Raw genomic sequence first — 20,670 nt, forward strand, 5'->3', positions numbered from 1 at the left:
GCTATTGACATTTTTTTAGAAACATCAATGTTCCCACCTATTTACAGGAGTAGATGAAATGTGCAGACATAGCAGCCTCTCCAGAATGGATAAAGTATACCAAATTACAGTCAAACAGGTCTAGGTTTTTTGATGTTGTTGATGTTGTTCTGGATGCCTTTAAAGTTTGGTGCTTGTTTGGGCCTGTTTCATGACTGTTCATTTAAGGAGGATAGTTTTTAATAAACTCTCTATTATAGATTTTGTTATATAATTATGTACACCCCCTAAATCTGTTCTGAGTTTCCACCCCAACCCTCTGGATCAAATTTTGGGAAGGTGCGGAGAGAAGCGAAGAAAGGGAAGTTCTGCTAAGTGAATGAAAATTCTTGCACTAACAGAATTACTTTGTTTGATGCCATCCATAATCTCTATTATAGATTGCTGTACATTGCAAATTAAATTTAGAATTATATTTCATTCATAAGGCTTAATACACCATAAACTTACACTGCACAAGACAGGTAGAATCCAGATCTCCAATGGCCAAATCCAATATCCTATTGCAGGCATAGACAAACTCAGCCCTCCACATGTTTTGGGTCTACAACTCCCATCATCCCTGACCACTCGTCCTGTTAGCTAGGGATGATGGGAGTTGTAGTCCCAAAACATCTGGAGGGCCAAGTTTGCCTATGCCTGTCCTATTGGATGGCATCATTGAATAGTGCTGCAGGATATCAGGTAGAATAATCTTGCATCACACATTTTGCTTTCTCGGTCACTCGCAACAAATGTTAAATAAGACACTTAATAGTCATGTTCCATGAATAAAATGGAAGTGTCAAGGTAGAATACAGTCATCACTAGATATGATGACTCTTGTACATGTGAACTAAAATTGCTCGTTGATGGTTTTTCTTTCAGTATAGCATACTTTCTTTAACTGCAGCACAATAACATCTGCATGTATGTTATACTGATATTTGCACGTGTGTGTGTGTGTGTGTGTGTGTGTGTTTAGAATTGCCAGAAGAACATTCTAATTTGGTGCACTCTGCTTTTGGTTCCACTGTATTCAGCTCAGGAGCTTCCCTGTCCTATGATAGAAATATTTGCAAACATCTCTGTCTACACAACAAAGGCATTCAAGAGCACAGTTGGGCACTTTTAAGTCCTTTTGAAATCAATAGGGTTTAGCTGCACCTAATGTTGCACCTAAGGCTTATGGGCATTACATTTACTGCCTTTATATATTTTATATTATATCTACCATTGGTTCTCATTCTTTGTGCCAGCTCCATCTATATGCTCTTTGTCTAGGGTATCCATTAAAAAAACCCTGGTGGACTCAGAGAAATATAAAACAAATGAACAAATAGAAATATAAATTATATAGGAGAATCTTCCCTATAAGATCAGTATTATTAACTCCGTTTAATCGATGGGGAAAGTAACCTTTGGGAAATTAGCCTCCTTACCTGAATTTGTGCAAGAAGCCTAAAGAAGACTCGAGGTTTTCTTTTTGTGTCCTAATCCAGAGTCTTATCGGCCAAATCATCCTCTTTGCCTTTTAATTTCAGTTCATTGGTGCTCCAATTTCTTTCCTGGACCTTTTATTCATGTACAGAGACCCATCCTTGGTACACTCCTGGTTTTGATTTCTCTCAGTTAATTAAACATCCTGTCATACCTGTATGCATACCTGTATGCACCATGCGTTGTGTACAATTTGAGAGCTCATCTTAGGTCTTTATGAGAAGGCCTTTCAAGGTCAGGCCTTAAGCTTCAGTGCTAATCCCAAAGAGAATAGAATATAAAAGGTAAATGCGATTTACGCCATTAGTCACAGGAAACAGGCTCCAAGTTTAATGGAGGTCATGATACTCAATGGCAAGTCAGCTGCTATTTTTAGAAATCATTAAGGTGTTATTTTTAAATTCTAGCTATTGCAGACTTTCTAATTTGGGAAACTGGTGTTAATTAGCCTCACTTGTTTGACGTCATGTTTTCCACAGTCCCTTCCTTACAGTCCCTGCCAGCTGCTACTGGCGTTAAGAATGGCTTTAACTGCTATGGGGACGGCTTTTCACCTTCTGCTTAACAACTGTAAATTAACACATGTATCTCAAAGAGCATCAAAGACTTGTAAAAGCATTGCCATCTGTACCATTTCATTCCAGCCACCTTGTTCCCAACATGGCTGCCTGAATTAGTGCTGTCCAACGGCATCTGTGGCTAAAGACACAAGGCAATAAAGGCATGTTAACAGTGAGCGAATCTACATGCCATAAGAAACTGATAGATGGGAAAACAATTTATTTCTTCATTCCATAGGTAATAACAAAATTGATTATCTCATGTACAATTCAGAGTGTCATAATCTGTTAAGTGATTGATCACAACAAAAATGCATAGCATGCACAGGGGGGAATGTCTAAAAGCTTGCATCGCAAAGGTATCTAAAACCATTTCTTCATCTGTATATCCATTCTGTTGGCTAGCAGGAATTCAGTTTTTGGTGATTTGACCTTAAAAAAAGAAAGAAAAGAAAACACTCACCAAACCAGTGTCAGCAAGAAACCATTCCAGGCACATTATTATATCTATGAAGAGATGAGATAACTCAATGATGTAAAAATGCATGCAAAATCTTAAATTAATGTCCTGATATTGTATCATATTTCACTCAGCTGGCTTCCAGTCCATTTCCAAGTGACAACTGGGTGGCAGTCAAAGATAGGGCCTTCTTGGTTAGAACATCCCACGTATGGGATTTCTTCCTGTTTTAAAATGTATTTTTACCCACTACCATTTGACTATTTTGTTTAAAAAAAAACTTGTGAAAATCTCATTGGCAACTTGGTTGCCTGTATAGGACTGAATGGCTTCTAGTCCTATACAGGCAACCAAGTTGCCAATTGTATTGTATGACAAGCTCATAAATCCATATTCTCACTTGACTCTGAAATGTAGCTAACAAGATTATTTCCCTAATGGAAAAAATGTTATAGAGAGAGAGATAAAACGACAACATTTAAGGCAACATTGCTGCCAGTTTTAGAATATCCTATCCATCAGACTGGGCCTTACTTGCGTAATAACTTAACTGTCCTTGTTTTTCTTCCCTCTGTCCTTTCTATTTAACAGAAGGTCTGCTGATGTTTGCAATAATGTTTTTTGCTAAATGTACCAAGATCTGTGGTTATTTGATTCAGGGGTTGTTTGTTGGTTATGTGATGCATTTATATTGAAATGCTAGTGGGGTAACAAAGTGCTTATGGTAATTCATGTTAAGAATTTTATACTGTTAATGTTCCACTGAAAACTATTAATAATAATAAGAGATACAGTATTGTGATATGGAAAGGCTGAAAGGCTGCTTAGTGAATTCTGGGATTACTTCCATTCCTTTTCCACAGTCACACAAATATTTTAAGTAAGCTGTTTTGAAAGTCATCAGAATGTTTGAAGGTTTCCATACTTTAAATAAAGCATTTAAGCTGGGCACGGCGAAGTGATGAATAACACTCTGGATGAGGTGGTTGGTTTTGTTGAATTTTTCTTCAAGAGTACTAGAATACGAATATAAACATTTTGAGCAGCATTTTACTCAGTTCAAGATCCAAATAATTCATAATAACCATCGTAGCCATGTTGTTCCTAAAAGATTATGAACGTCAGGCAGGCTTTCAATTCATAGCTAAGAAGAAGCCCATTTTCATAGAGTTCAAAGGGATTCTGCAGATCATGGGGATTGAATCTGAAACCTCGGCACCACTCTATCCACACACACACACACACACACACACCCAGTTACTGGCATCAATCTCTGTACTGGGATGCTTGTCAGCCCTGTCTGGCACTACTGGTTATTCCTGCTCCCTGACTGGGTGGCTAAGTGTAAAAAGGGAAAGAGGATTTCAGCTGAATTTCCCTCTTCTACCCAAACTATTTAAATTGCCCGCTTGGCCATCCTCTTAGCTTCCTCTTCTTTCTCCTTGGTGAGGAAGAGCAGCTGGCTAGCTCCAAGTGGCCTCTCCAGAACCACTGGGCTTTGAGACAAACATGGGCTGCCCAAATCTGTGTGTCTGATACTTGTTCAGAAAATCTGGTGACTGTAAGCCTGATTGAACACTGGAGCCTGAATGATAGAATCAAGACAGGCAAATCCTTTACTACTTCCAGGCACCTGACGGCTATATTTTTAGTGACAGATTCTAGAGACAAGAAGCTTAAAAAAGAAGAAGAAAACTACACTTACGGGCTTAATGCCATTCCATACATCAACAGCAATACTATTACACTGCAATCAAGCTTGTAGTTTAACTATATGTCCATGTAAACTACTTTGTATGTAAGTTTCATAGCACTGTTAATACGATAATGTGTGCATCTTAATGGCAAGAGCATCGTTAAATGCATATTCAAGGCGCAGGGCAGTTTTAATGTCATGGAAGTGAAACACCTTTAAGCTCTTGTGTCATATTATCTGAACTTTCTTACTGGCATTCTTGCAGCCTCCCATTATCCCCCAGGGCTTACATAACCCACCAGTGGCAAGCTGTAGAGGTTTCTCATTGCCACCTTAATTCATTCAGTGCTGTTCTTGTGGCTGCCTAACAGCCAAATGCTTTCAGTTGTGCTATGTCTCTGCTTCCCTCCATGGAGGGAAATAAGTTATATTGAAATCAGCTTTTTGTTACATTTCAGTCCCATATTGTTTGCCATTTGCATTTATCTTTCTCTGCAAAGACAGAATAGACGTTAATACCACCCGTCCCAAATTCATTCATCTTTCCCGTAACACTTGCCAAGCGCTGCCATTATTTAACTACTTAAAACTTTCACGCTCTTATAATGCTCATAAAATACTTATTTAATTCTTGATATTTTAGAGCCAGCTGTGATGATTCAATCTAGTTTAGGTTTTTCAAAAGCCAGCCAGGAAAAATCCCATCAGGCAGCAATACAGCTCGTTTATAAGGAGCGACGTTTTTACAATAGTGAGACAACACTGCTCCTGACGTCTGCCTTATCTAAACACTGCCTATTTTAAGTTTTTCATGGTAAGCAAAACCACAGCATGCCGATTCGAGAAAGACATACATCTGGCTCAGAAGCATCACTCTGTACGTTAAACATTTTATGAAACAGCTCTGTCTTTTTAATTTGAGCAGAGAACTTTTTCTTTCTTTTAAAGCGGAGTTGGTTTGGCAGAAAGGAAAGCTATAGGGGTTTCTTCACCACAAACGTTTCTATTTCCCCCAAACTAAAAAAATAAAATAAAAAACTGAGTGAACATTCACTAGCCAAACATGTCAGATACACTAACAAACATCATGTACTGATTTGATGTGAGTTTTGTGGTTTTAAATTCAATTACTCACCTCTTTTCAGAGGGCAGGTTCAAGTATATATCCGCCTTGTGTGTGTGTGTGTGTGTGTGTGTGTGTGTACCAAACAAGGCAACATTTAAAATTGAATGTGAAAATGATGATCTACTGCAATTTCTTCACTGCCCCTTATTGTGATATCAAGTTTTTGAAATAATTTCTAACATCATTGATGAATTCAAGTGATGAATATGTTTTTCAAAAGCAGCTAAAGGGATCAATGATAGCAGTGTTGCAACCATTTACTCCAGCATAGTTCCACTGAAATCAGTTTGACCACTTTTGGATTTCCCTGATTTGCAAATAAAACCAACAAGACAGCTTGCAGACTTTAGACATGGCATGTGCTTAATTGCTGCTGCCTCTGGAATCTCTGCAGATGTGGGGACTGCATCAGCCTCAAAGTCTCATGTGTGTGTCAGAATCACAGGATTTTGATGGCCTATGCTAATATTTCTTTCCCTGGGCAACAAAATGTTGGGAAGTCATTTTTATTTCTCAGAACTGAAGGAATCTCCCACTAGGTACTAAGGACAACCATGTGTATATTTTGAGGGGCTTTTTCTCTCATTGCATGCTGCTCTATATTTGATTTGTGTAAAGAGGGACAGCGTATCTATAGCAATGGCCTCTGTTGTGCGCTAGTAAAAAGCATCCTCCATACCTATGGTGGGAATATAAAATCCTGAGGATAATTGAAATATGAACTGTATGAAACATAACCAGTTATCTGTTGTCAATTAAAGAAAAAAGCTGTTCTCTAAAAGGTCTCTAGGAGATGTGTAATAAAGGAAATATGCTGATGTGTTGGTTTTAAAATTTTGAATGTTTTAAATCATTGTTTTTGTTGTTTTCACCAATAATTTTCTTGTTTTCTTCTTTTTGTAAACCACTTTAAGGTTTTTCTTACAATCAAGTGGTAAATAAATAAATAAAAGAGAAATACAATAGGAAATATTTTAGAGGTAGTCATAATGATTATAGCAAGAACTGGAAAAACAGTAACAAGCCACCTTTTTTAAAATGGCTTTGGAACATTTCCGGATACAATCTTTTTGTGCCAAATTACAGTGATAGCATTTTAGATGTCTAGGGAGGAGAAATCTATGCAGATGTTTTTTGTTTGGTTTTTTGGAATTTTTTATTGAATTTTCAATTCTAGAAACAAAACAGACATTTAACATATCATTAAATTTCCAGCGACTTCCCTCCCTCTCCTTCCTTGGTTCATTTTATTTATCTTCTCTCCCTGCATATTTTACTAAGACCATTTTGTCCATTCTTCAGTTTTACATCCCTCAAACAATAACTGCACTGTTGATTTTATCTTAATGCTGCCACTGTTTTCAGTGGAAATCTTTGCAGATGTTTATGGCAATTATTTACAGCCGTTTAAAATGGGGGGGGGGGGAATCAGCAGAGCATTAATAGATGTTGTCAGTTGTATAAGAACATCAAGCATTTATACAGAAGTAGGTATACTTTTAATATAATGTATTAAGTGTGGTGTAAATGCCCTAAGTTATTTCTCTTACTCCCCCCACCCATGTTTATTTAATGTTAATAAATTATCATCATCACCATCCCGATATCAGGGTCATAATCTACAGTTTGACCATCCCTGGTATTGTCAAGAGTCAGGGTCTTTATATGAAAAAGGTATTTGGCCCTCCAGTTAGGATATACTACCATATATATTTTGCACCAAAGACCTTTTTATTTTATTTTCTCAAGCTTTTTGGATACATTTTAATCTTGCTAATTGTTTTATGCTGCTTTTGTGATTCTGTAGGCTTTAAGTTTATTAAGCTTTGTTTGCGTTTACACTCATAATTACCCCATTCTTTCTTATGAACCGCTTACATTAAATAACTAAAACCGTGGTTTAGACGCAAAGGCTTCAGTCCTCTCTACACCTACTAGCAGGGATGGAGGACTGTAGGTCACAGCTGGACTTCCATCACAGGTAAACATGCAGAGGACTGAGCCAAAATGGTTCAGTCCTATGTGCTCTTACCTGTTTGTAAACCCTCACTGAATACAGTGGGATTTGCTTCCCAGTAAAACAGTTAGGATTAGGATTTAAGAGCTGCTCGTCTGCGTATTACATTATCCCCCTTGGGAATCTGCTTCTGCATGGAAACTCTGTGTGCCCTGGCTGTAACGTCTCTTGCACTTAGCCACACGGGTGCTCCTAATTACATGGAGAGTTTCTATCCTTAACCCACAAGGATAAAGTAACATGCAGGCTGGCCCTGAGTTCAATAGTGCAGCTGGTGAGCTTGGGCCCTCTCAGCCCTGCAGAACTAACATTTGGGGGAGAAACCTTACCTTTCTAAATTTCCTGACTTTTATGAGGGCTTGCTGCTACAACCATGACGTTACCTTTAGCATTTGCTAATGCTTTTTATTTAATACTGAGGTTTGTTTTGCCTGACAGTCAAATCAGTGAATTATACATGCACGAGGAGAAGAAAAAAGTCCCTCACAAATAGGTTTCTTAATGCCAGGAGTAATGGTGTCCTGGCTTTTTGTTTTCACAGGATACTTACCCTAAAGTCCAGTGACTTAGCTGTTATGTATTATGGCCCTGATCCAGGAAAGCACTTAACTATGTACTTCACTTTCACAATGACATCACTTGGACTACTCATACGCTTAAAGTATAGTATGTTATATTAACTGTTTTCCTGGATTGGGGCCTAGGCTAGGTTCTCCATACCCCACCCCAGAGTACCTTCATAGACATTTGAGCTTGAGAGGCAATTGGATTTATTCTACCGTTAGTACATATGGGATTTAAACAGGTGTCTAATTAAACCTAATCACAGTCTGTGTTTCATTCTCCTGGGTCTGAATAGGAGTAGAAATAACCAGTGACTGTAAAGACAGCCTGACAGGAAAGTGTGTGTGTGTGAGAGAGAGAATTTGCCCAGCCAAGGAAAAATACAAACCATGCTAGGATGTTTGTAAAGGAGAATTGCTGTTGGCTGGATGCTTGTTAAATGTTAACCTCAGTAGGCCACTCTAGGTCAAGTTAGGACCTGCAAGTGGATTTATTTTTTCTACCTGCCCCTGAGTGGCCCATTTCTCTGCTAAGGTATTACCCATGTGGGTATGCACTTAACTCAAGCAGGCAGTTCTAATAGATGCCATTGGTGAGAGTGGAACTTCTAATTTTCATTGGTACTGTCATGAAACAACAGAGTCTCATCCTACCTTTAAAAAAAGGTAAAGGTAAAGGACCCCTGACAGTTAAGTCCAGTCGCTAACTACTCTGGGATTGCGGCGCTCATTCACCTTACAGGCCAAGGGACCCGACGTTTGTCCTCAGACAGTTTTTCTGGGTCATGTGGCCAGCATGACTAAGACGCTTCTGGCGAAACCAGAGCAGCACACGGAAACGCCGTTTACCTTCCCGCAGGAGCGGTACCTATTTATCTACTTGCACTTGATGTGCTTTCAAACTGCTAGGTTGGCAGGAGCTGGGACTGAGCAACGGGAGCTCACCCCGTCGCGGGGATTCGAACCACCGACCTACCGATCAGCAGCCCAAGGCTCAGTGGTTTACACCACAGTGACTAATAAGTTATTGTGGTGTAAATTTTCATCCCCTACTAATTCTTACAGTGCAATACAGACTTTAATACAGTGCTTTCCCCCCCTTTAAAAATGTTTAGGAGTACTCTCATTCTGACTCAAGAAAATCACCATTTTATAGTTCAAATCAGGGTAGGAAAATACAGTAAATGGACAAAAGTACAAAGATTCACAAAATGTTTAGGGGTGTGCGTCCCCCTGCATCCCCCCAGAAAAAAAGCACTGCTTTAATATATCACCGGACAGTTTGTTATTATCAGTGCTAAATTCTTCCCTTGGACCATATTGTCCATCTTATCACTGCAACTAGGAAGTGGACCAAGACCAGATAAGAAGCAGTTTTGCCCTGCAACACAGAAAGTTGCCATGTATACTGACCCAGACTTTGGCCCACTGTAGTTCAGTAATGTCTGCACTTATTGGCAACATCTCTTCAGGACTTCAGGTAAGTCTGTTCCCATCCCAACCTGGGGATGTCGAACCTGAGAACTTGGTGTCATGTGGTCTACCATTTTGCTTCCATTGTTTTATAAGGTAAATTTCTAGTCCTTATGTTTCTGTAGGAAACTTTAAGACAGAAATCCAGTGTTTACTAAAAGCTTAGGATCCAAAATTTGACTGCAGCTTGGTGAAGAGTTAGCTAATGAGAGGGGCCTTGTCACAACAATTCCCAGTATGTTAATGGTCACACTTCCCAATTATGCTAATAGATGTATGCATAGAAGAACAAGCCACTCTGACAAAGCAGCCCTCAGTGCTGAGGAATTTTCCCATCCCTTCAGTACAACTGCAGCTGAAGAAACCCATCAAGCGCTAAACCTGCATATCCTGTAATCATTTGTTAAACTTAAATGACACACAATCCTTCCCCTCTAAGCAAATTTGTTAACTCTATTAAATCACCTGTGCAGACACAAATGGAGACGGTTGCTATGGGAAGCCAATAACATTTTAAAGGATTCCGTATTAAATAAAAGGAAGTGTTTGGTGCTATAAAAAGAACTGGCCCTGGTGAAAGCAGGGGGTCTTCCAAAGGGCTTAGTGCAGTACATGAGAAAAATTATTCATACTGCTTCCACCTTGGCCTTCAAAAAATATATACAGTGACAGGGGTATTTATTTAATTTGGAAAGTATTGGGTAACATAGGCCCATTTCCTTTGAATGCGTGTCTCCTCAAACCATATGCCAATGCCTTTTCATGAGCTGATGAATGTATCTAGTTTAGGTGCTGAAAGGAACAGGAGACACTTTTACTGTGTTCCACAGAATGGGAAAAATATGGTTTCATACGTTTATTTTTCATTCATTTAAGTGCAGTCCAGTTGACTGCTATGGATGCTTCTGTAAATATCTGCAAAGGAGAGACCTTTTGGGGAGCTACTGATATACCAAGCCCAGCAGACCAAGCCAATAGCAACACACCCTGCGTTCTGCATCACTGTTTTCCTTTCTTTCTTGCTCCAGTGATGTGGTGGGGATTATTAAAGGTTAGTGGTAAGAAAAGTGCCAATCCTAGGAGCACATTTCATTTTTGCAAACAGTTTGCACTTACACAGGACCTTACTCAAAGCTGTTTTGTTTTTTTGGAAAGGGAATCCAAGATTCTAGGCCATTTCCTCCTGTCTTCGTGAAGTATGAAATGGAAGTAGTGGTCTTCATTGTCTTCTTCCTCCCAAACTGTTCCATGGAGCACCTGCCCTGAACTGGCTGGACTGGCCTTTTTGTTTGTTTCCTGTCTTGTGAACAATCAAAACAAATTCTCCCCTGCCCCGGTCATTGAAAATATTCCACCTTCCAGTTGCTGTTGGCTGACTGGAGAGGCCCATGGCATTGGCAGTTCCTGAAAGGAGGAACTTGATGCCCATGTAAGATGGAATATGAAGGTCAGCTAAAAGGAAGATTGTTTTGCCTCACTTTGCCAAAGTGGCAGAAAATAAGAGTTCCTTTTTCCCTTCTGAATTTTTAAAAGTTCTGCATGTCTCTCAGCATCACATGAAAGGATGGGATGTGTGGTCCGCAATAAAGAGACATTGGGAGGAGGTAAGATATTCTGCCCAGCAGACTGAGCCGTTGACACCAAGACCTGGTGTCCTCTGTCTCCATTTCCCTCTGTTTCCTTCTGTTGCATGTCTGAATTGACCTCTAATCCTGCCATTGGCTGACAGGTGTGTAGCCTTCAACCCCATGTTGGGTGCAGTCCACCGTTCACTGGCCCTGTGCAGCTTCTATTAAACATTGCTTGTGTGGAAGCCCCGTACGAGCTCAATTGAAAAGAACAGAGAATGCCCAGCAGGAGTGCTTTGTGCATTACCCCGGTTGTCTCCTGGTATTACAGTTTGGCATTATGATTTTTACACAGTAAATGGATCTTCCAAGAACCTTGCTGCTGCTCATTAAATTAGCAGGGAAAGCCCCATGTCATACATATCCCATTTTTATGAAACGGGACTAAAGCTTGTATTGCCACAGCTATTAGCCCTCTGGAGGTACCCTGGCACAGCCAAGTACAGATGCTGGAAGCTCTAGACTAGCTGGCTCCAAGGGGTTACAACAACTGTATCAACTTTTCGCATACAGCCACATGAGAAATACAACCTATCAGTGTGCCAACAGGTTTCACAAAGCATAAAGCTTCTCAGACCCACGGATGCGATTAAGGGAAATAAGGGTATGAAATCATTTAATGGGAATGTGAAACATGCAAAAGAATCAATCAGTGTTTCCCAGGAGTTACCAAGGATTGTTAAATACTTTTTGGGACCTAAAATTATCTAATCCCTAACCCTTTCTGTTTTATGCATCCTCATGCCTATCCTATCCTGTGAAGATCACAACAGCTGCTCAATCCTGGGATTCAAGGTACAATAAAAGGATCAAGTTTTCTGTAAGTTGTATATCAGATTGTCCGTGAGAATGCCTTTGTGTTTCCCCCAAAACTGGTCACTACCCTTCTTCTTAGTACGAAAGCCATCCCATTCCCACAAAATCAAAAATTATCTTCCATGTTAGGGGCTTGTTAGTAGCACAATCTGAAACATCCATCTACTGAAACTGACCAGTTCAGAGCACTACACATTGATTCTATTTAGTATAAGAGTGTCACATATACTGAAGAAAAAGTAGGACATGATTTTAAGGAGAAAACCACAAAGAATAGGAGATGCCAAAATCTACATCATGTTTATTTTGCTTTCCATTACCATTGCAAACCTCAGTACATTCTGTGACACTTTCGGATTTCATTAGATTTCATTCAACAGCATATGAATCTGGAAGCTTGAATTCAAAGCACAAGATATATTTTTTATTTTTCAAACACACCCACCCCACCTCCTTGTATGGTATACATTTCATATACATTGCAAAATGCATTGATGTTTTGAATGCATACCATGCTGTTTATCTCACACTTCTGTTATAGAAAACACTGTGACCCGTGACTATTTCATCAGAAGCAAAGCAAATAAAACTCCATTAGCTGAAACTAGAAGAGTATTCCAAATATAACTGAAAGAAAAGAAATTTATGAATTTATCTTACAAAACAAATCTAAAGGCCTATTAAACTAATAATGTTGTCATGTGGCTTGGGCTGTGATGGTCTGGATGGGCTTTTAAGGAATAAACTGGAATTCTGTTTAGATATTGATATAAAGTGGATAAAACCTCACCTTTGGTGGTTGTTTTTTTAAGGAGAAGAAGGCACTTTAAGATACCTTCTAGACAAACTGGAAAGATGAATAGAATTTGGCATGGATATTACTCAACTGGAGTTGGCAATGGGGAAAATATGAAAGTTAAGAACGTTCTGTTCTCTAACAGCAATGGCAAACATGTTCTGGAGGACCATAGGATACATCACAAGTATGCTCTACCCCATTTTAGCTGTTCCACTGGTGGAACTTCACGGCTGGAGCAGCTCTGCTGGCAGAATGAAACACTGAAGTATCTGTTATGTATCTGACATTCCACCAGGGTAATATGGCTTCTGTCAAAATCCTAGAGTCCCGCAGCTGGCACAAATGAAATGTCACATCCTCACTAATTTTAAATGTAACTAATACAAATCTGACATTTTGAACTGACTTAAATTTGCTTCGTAAAATTCATATTGCAATGTTTCTAAAAAGTAAATTCATGTTTGCAGCGTTACTCTCCTTTCATTACGTTAATAACTCTGAAACCTGATGAAGCCCATCTGTACAACATGCCATTCAGCGCATACTCTTTTTATTACACTACATATTGTTTTGGCTTATACCAAATTATTCAGAGGGGGTGGTGGAATTTTGGGAAGCAAATGAAACGGAAAGGGTGGAAGTAGGGAAGGGAGGCAGAGCACAGTAAGATTGAAAAGAATCCAGCCGCAATTACAGATGTAGTGCTTATTCCCACACACACACACCACAAAAGCAATCTGCTACCCAAACTTCTGTCATTACATTATTCTGTTTCCACAGAAATAAAAAAGGGATTGCAGCATAAACTTAAACAGAGAGGGAAACAAAGGTCCTTGCATTGCCTTGGTTTGCCTGAAACAGAAACTACCTTTGTGGGGAGAGGGGGGCAGAGCAAATGCCTCAAGAGGAAGGAGAAGGTTTTTTTAAAATCTGAGTGGAACACATCATCAAACACAAGTCAGGGATAGCTGTGTGAGCAGCAGCCCTGTTCAAGCATTCTTCTTATGCAATGAGGAGGAATTGCTGCCCTCTGCCTCCTCCAGCACATCCCTGTTACGTTAGTAAGCCTGCCACATGCACACACCCCTTTTTCTCTATGCTCTGCCCTGGTCCTAAAGGATCTACAATGGCTCCCAGTACATTTCCGAGCACAATTCAAAGTGCTGGTGCTGACCTTTAAAACCCTAAATGGCCTTTGTCCAGACACTGAGATCTGGCTCCAAGGGCCTTCTGGCAGTTCCCTAATTGCAAAAAGTGAGGTTACAGGAACCAGGCAAAGAGGGCCTTCTCGGTAGTGGTGCCTGCCCTGTGGAACACCCCCCAACAGATGTCAAACAGATAAACATCTATATGATTTTTAAAAGACATCTGAAGGCAGCCTTGTATAGGGCAGTTTTTAATGTTTAATGTTTTATTGTGGTTTTTATATTTTGGTGGAAGCCACCCAGAGGGTCTGGGGAAACCCAGTCAGATGGGTGACAAATAAATAATGTTGTTGTTGTTGTTGTTGTTGTTGTTGTTAAGCTTGCTGTAGTAGATGTGACAGAGGAAGCGGTATCCCCTCATTCCTTCCCTCATGTGAGTCTAATTGAGTGGTGGAACTGAATCTCTATAGGGCTAGAAACTTGAGTCCATCTGTTGTCTTATCATGCATCATTACAACTTATCGATCAAACAATTAATCAAATATTTGTATCCTGCCTTTTGACAAAGAAAAAACAAATCTCCATATCAGCAAACAATAGTTCAAGAGAAACCAAACCCATAATCACAACAGCAGGGGGCCGGACTATTTTTTGGGGTGGGGGATAGGGGAAATGAACGAATTCCTATGCCCCACAAATAACCCAGAGATGCATTTTAAATAAAAGGACACATTCTACTCATGTAAAAACATGCTGATTCCTGGACTGTCCGCAGGCTGGATTTAGAAGGCGATTGGGCCGGATTCGGCCCCTAGGCCTTAGTTTGCCTACCCATGGATTAGATCAAAACACAACATTAGTAAAGGCAGCAGAAGGCAACAGAATTAATAAAATTAAGAGCAGGAATTCCTTACTGATTTAAAACAGCAAGGATACCTAAAAATGTCTTTGAGCCTTGTCTTTGAGCCTAAGAACTAGTAGGGCTGGAGCAAGACAAACTTCTCTAGGAAAAGAGTTCCACAGTTTTGGTGCTACCACAGAGAAGGTCCTGTCTTGAGTGAAACCAGATGCCAATACTGATAGTGAACACTGAGCCTTGGACAGAATCACAGCATGTCAGCAACCAAGATGCAAATAAACTACAGACCTCCTGGTTGGCAAGCACATTTCAATATGATAATTTTATAGACTGGGTGAGCAATCCAGATACCTTTCCTCAAAGTGGTGATTTGGTTGGAGGGTTATTAAGAACTTAGCAAAAATCCATCTAGTCCAGCCTCTTCCCATTGTTGTGTCTGGGAACTGCATAATATTGCTCTTCAATAGCAGGTACTCTGTAGCATGTTGCTTTTCAGCATGAAGGTGCCATGTGACTAATAGCCATTGATGTTACCTTTTCCCAGCATACATACTTTGGTCAATGGGGAAATTTTATCAGCATTTTATCACATGCTTGTGAGATAGTAAATGCTGCAAAACACATTCACAATAGGGGAAGTGGCCTACCTTTATATAAGACTGTACTCCATTTACACTACAGTGATCCTGTGGTCAGTTTTGTCTGCAAATCCAGTTGACAGCATGATGATATCCTAGTTGCCAGGATGAAGGATCCACAAAGATAGGAAACTCGGGCTTGTGGCAAGGAATCTTTCTTGGCTCTGTCAGAAAAGATGTGTTTTGGTCACTCACCTCAATGAACACATGAGAAGGGTTTTCAAATCAAAAAAAGCATTGAAGAATGCAATCTTTCTCATTGCAGTTTCTAATTCCTCTCAGAGAAAGTTAGTATTCAATATTAACAGGCATAGATTAAATTAATATTCACACACCCCATCCTGTTGGGTTAGGACTCTTATTCTTCACAACTCCTCTCCAGGTGCAAAGGGCACATAGCAACTTATTTGAAATACTTTTAGGGAATCTGTGCTTAAAGAAGTCTCCTTTTCTTCTTAAAAACTGGACCATATCGCATTTTCTGCTGACTTTGTAGATCATCAACAAAGTCTGCTGCTGTGAACAAGGCAAACAAAAAATTGAAGGTCAACAGTGCCCTCTTAATATTCAGATCTGTTTAATTTATTTATGATTGTTATTTTTTTAAGAACAAATCAAAATATCTACATTTGTAGTGGAACACATGATCTCCATGGATGTACGCAGTCAACAAGAACTTCATATCCCATATACATCTATATTTAATGCCGTGGGTATAAATCACAATGAACTGCTTTTAAAGTACATTCTCTCATTGACTTGGCTTCCATTTGGTTGAGAATAATAAACATACATGTTTAGCTATGTACTGTGTGGGGAATTCCATCCTTTTGTTGATTTCATGGTTCTTGCTGGTGGGGAAATGAGACAGCAAATCAGATTATTTCTGGATATCTTATTTAAAAAATCATATTGAATTTTTTTTTAGGTTTGAGCAATTCTTCTCATGCCCACTAGATGCCACTGTGATATTAGCTCAATTACCTGTGGGGTGTAGTGCCCCTTATATTAAAAAGTTGTCCTCTTGAACTTGCCTATTCTGCAGCCATGGTGTTCCCCTCTATGGAATAGCTATGATTCATTCTACTGCCTGTCAGAAAGTGTTCTGGAGATGCAAAGAGCTAAAAATTGCTGCTCTTGCTAAAGAGGCAAAAGGGAAGAAGTTTAGAAATAGTCGCTTGATTTCTAAAATGAGAGGTGGTGGGACTCAAATCTACTTAGAAGTCCCACTCTCTGCTTGGGAGGTTTCCTCACAATCCAGGCTAAGACCAGCAAGTGGGGAGGAAATAAGAACTTAATATGTCCAGAGGCACTGTCACTGTAAATAGCACTACTTATGGTTCTGATCCCTTATTGCAAACTTTATTGAATACCTTATTGAATTCCGCACATACACCATAAAGCAGGGATGGGGAACCTCTGCTCCTTCAAATGCCACTGGATGACAATTCCCATCATCTCTGGCTCTTGGCCTAACAGCTGAGGCTGACAGAAGTTAGAGTCTGCAGTGCCCCAGGTTCCCCATCCTTCCAGTAAACTGATATATTTGGTACAGTTTAGTTCAAACAAACAACTCAAACAGTTTGCTTTATAGTTAATAAGCTTTACTCAGGGCTTTTTTTCAGCAGGAACTCACCAGAACTCAGTTCCGGCACCTCTCAGGTGGGCGCCATTGCCATTCTAAGAGAACAAGGGAGGTGTTCAGGGGGAGTTCCAGCACCTCATTTTCTAGAAAAATAGCACTCATTTTACTGAAAAAATACCATTAAGGTCTGTAGCAGATCATTCAAAACAAAGTATAACCATCCTGTTACATAGCTGTAAACACAGCGTATTATACTAGCAGTACATCTTGCCTTGGAAAGGCTACCAATCATTTATGGTTGGGATCAACAATGGCATGGTGGCTGGTGGTTGTATGCTAAAACCTTCTAGTGCTGCTGAGGCATTGCTTTTCTCTAATTATCTGGAAGCAGAATTAACAAGAAAGTACTATTCGGCACTTACTGTAGCCCAGCCTATATTATCCTGCAAAGCCAAGACTCTCCTATAATGTTTCCCCACAAGTATGGTATGTTCCATTCAGCAAAAGTAATTTCCAGCATTAATGTGCCTTTAATTATTTTTTCCTGTTTTCAAGTCCTCCCTACAGTATTTTCTTGCTTCCTGCTGATTGTGGCTGAGATTGGCAACAAATAGTCTCTTAAATCAGTGTTTCCCAACCGGTGTTCCGCGGCACACTACTGTGCCGTGAGACATCGGGTGGTGTGCCGTGGGAGGGAGGCGGGCGAGAGGCGGCGGCGGCGAGGATCCGGCGGGGGTGGGGGGAGCGGGGGCCGTCGTGCGCAACCGAACTCACTTGGCGCGCTGCCGGCTTGTCCTCCTTCAACCCGGGTCGGGCCAGGCCTGCTCACGTCCCCGGATCCCCTAGCAGCAGCCGCACGCTCTCCAAAAGCGCAACGCTGCGCGCAACCGCTCGGCCAGCTGGTGCTCTGCGACTCCGCCCTTTCCCCTCCCAGCGCCGGAGGGTTCGCGCGACCGCAGCTGTTCCCTTTCGCAGCGCGCGGGAAACAATTCCAGGCCGATTGCCTTGTGCCGAAAAGCACCGCCTCTCCTTCCAGCTCAGGCCCGGGCCGCCGGCTCCCCGAATGACGTCACGGGGGCGGGGCTTTAATGGTGGTGTGCCGCGAGATTTTTTTCCGGTAAACAGGTGTGCCGTTGCCCAAAAACGTTTGGGAAACACTGTCTTAAATGCCCCATGAAAAGTTTATCTTAATTGCTTCCAATGTTGGTTTCTGTTCCCACTGTGGGGTTTTAATGGTTTCCTTACCTCACTGGTTTCCTTACCTTATTTTACATTTTCATGTTATCAAAATGGCAATATTTCAATATTTAAGATGAAAATGAGAGGAAACGAGTAACTCATGTGTCTCCTGAAAAAATTGCCATGGGGGAAATTAAGGGCCCCTTTGGAACAAAAGGCAGAACACTTTATTTAATAACGAATAAAGGAACAATTAAGGCTGCAAGCCTCTATCTATTTACATAGGCATTTTGGATTTACTTCTGTGTAGACATCCATGCATTATAAGAGATTACTCAGAAGCCATAATATGCAAATAGGAAACTTTTAATTAAATGTATAGACTGCTGAGTGTGTTTTACCTATTTCCGCTGGATACTTTATTTTACTGCAACAAAATAAAACCCGAAAGAAGACAGAAAACACTGGACTTCAGTTATTTGGCAATGTCTGGATTCTCTCTAAACAGCGAGTGAACAAAGGGGTGTTAATTTCGGAGAAGGGAGCTCATATAGAAACAAGCTGCATACCTCTATTGGATTTATTGGGTTGATTCCCAGCTGTAATCACATCACAAATAACAGGTAAAGGAGAAGCAGAACACACAGATGGAATAAAACAGGCTACATAACCTTGCGGAAGTTAATCCAACACCAGCTAGTTTGGAAAACTGAAGGGTAGAAATGTAAGTATTTAAAATCAAGCATGGAGAACTGCACCCTGGCTGCTAGGTGGCAACTAAGGAGGAAAATGGCATCAAAACCTAATATAGGCTTCTGCCTTTAGTCACTTCCTGCTTGTGACTTCTAGATTTCCCTTCTATTTCAGGAGCAATTCAGGTTTGAAAAGCCCACCAGACCTTTCAATGGAATCCTCCTGGACTGATTCTACCTGGTCCATACTCTTTACCACTGCTAAGCCTATGTCCTCATATACACCAGACTTACAAACCTTTGTCTACCTAAGGAATCTCCCAAGTATATAGAAACTGCTACCTTATTTTCAGGCAAAATCATTTTGCTCTCAGACTGGTTGACACACAGACACCCAAGTTAATTATTAGACAGAATGATAATTATGAGATGATCCTGAACCAGCCTGTTGTATCATTTCAGACTGAGAATAATTAGATTCAGAAACATCAAAGTTTATATATGATTAGAAGAAAATATTAAGCTGGGCTCTCACTTTCTTACAATTCCTTTGGAAAGTAATTTCTTTTAGATCAGAATATGGAATATGTTCGTTCATGGCTTGGCCTTACAATGAAAGCCACTGCTGAATAAATTTCTAATCTGTCTCTCTGTGATTGACAGATATCCAAAATACACTTTAAGGTCTGAAGGATTCCTATAACAGAGTTCTGATGCAATTCACCCGAATTTGGTTTACATGTTAACAATAGGGAAATTCATTAATTCAGCCACTTTCACTATCTGTGGGTCTGCTTTAAAATTCACAACTGAATCTTCAACCCTAAACTTGCTGATATTGGCACTGGGTTGCGGTGAATGGAGGGCCTCACATGCGTCTGTGCAGTAGGAAATACCTTCCCTGTACCAATGGCAGGGCAGCCAAAGTCTTTGAAACAATCTCCACTCCAAGAATCTGCTTTGTGTTGTGATCTGTCGTGGAAAGGCACTACATCTGTAAAAATATTCAATTGCGAATATCTGATTACAAGACTGAGGCCATTGCTTATATGCATCACATTTTTTACTTGTGAGGATAACTCCATGTCCAGCACACTTTTGGTACTGTCAATTACAACATGTATAAAACTGTAGCACAGACCTGAATAGGCCTATCCATCATATGCAAACGGCTGTTTCCCTGAGCCAGGGCAAATTTTCATTTCTTCTGACCTTTACAAATATGGGTTTAACATGGTGAAAATTACTAAATCCACTCCCCACCCGCCCAGCACAACAGACCTGTCAAGCCTGACCTTTGGTCAAAGTCTGTCATTTTGACAGCAAACTGATAGCTACCCCACTGTGAAAGCTGACGCTAGCTTTTGACAAAAATGAAGGTCAGAATGAAATTTGGACATCCTCCATTTACACATAAACAGTAATATAATGTTTCACACTTGATCAGCTGTGTCTAGGAGAATCTTTTCACAAGGTTGCAAGAAGAATAAAAGAGTGGCATTTGCCCAAGAAATAGAAGAGATTCAAAAAGTATGAAGTTTGTGGTGGCTCTCTCAAGCAAACCAATCCTAGCAAGCAAAACAAGACCTCATGCATTTGACAGTCTGTGTGCTGCTTAGATTATTCCCTTAGTTGCTATACAAAAGTTGACTCCTGTGCTTACATTTAGGTGGTTGCAATGCTTTGGAAATCTATCTCTAAACAGTTATTAGAGTTAGGAAGATGCAATCATGGATAACAATAGTCGACATCTCTCATAATATAAAGAGAGCGAGAAATCACCCAGGCCAAATGATTAGAATAATGTGTGCCCAGGCCCACACAGTAACTTTAGCACATCCCCAACTGGATGTGTATTTGACCATTAGCATTCCATTGCAAATTGTCCCAGCTGTATTCAAGCAGCAAAACAGGAA

Source organism: Podarcis muralis, chromosome 4, assembly GCF_964188315.1.
Source record: "Podarcis muralis chromosome 4, rPodMur119.hap1.1, whole genome shotgun sequence".
In the NCBI taxonomy this organism is placed as follows: domain Eukaryota; kingdom Metazoa; phylum Chordata; class Lepidosauria; order Squamata; family Lacertidae; genus Podarcis; species Podarcis muralis.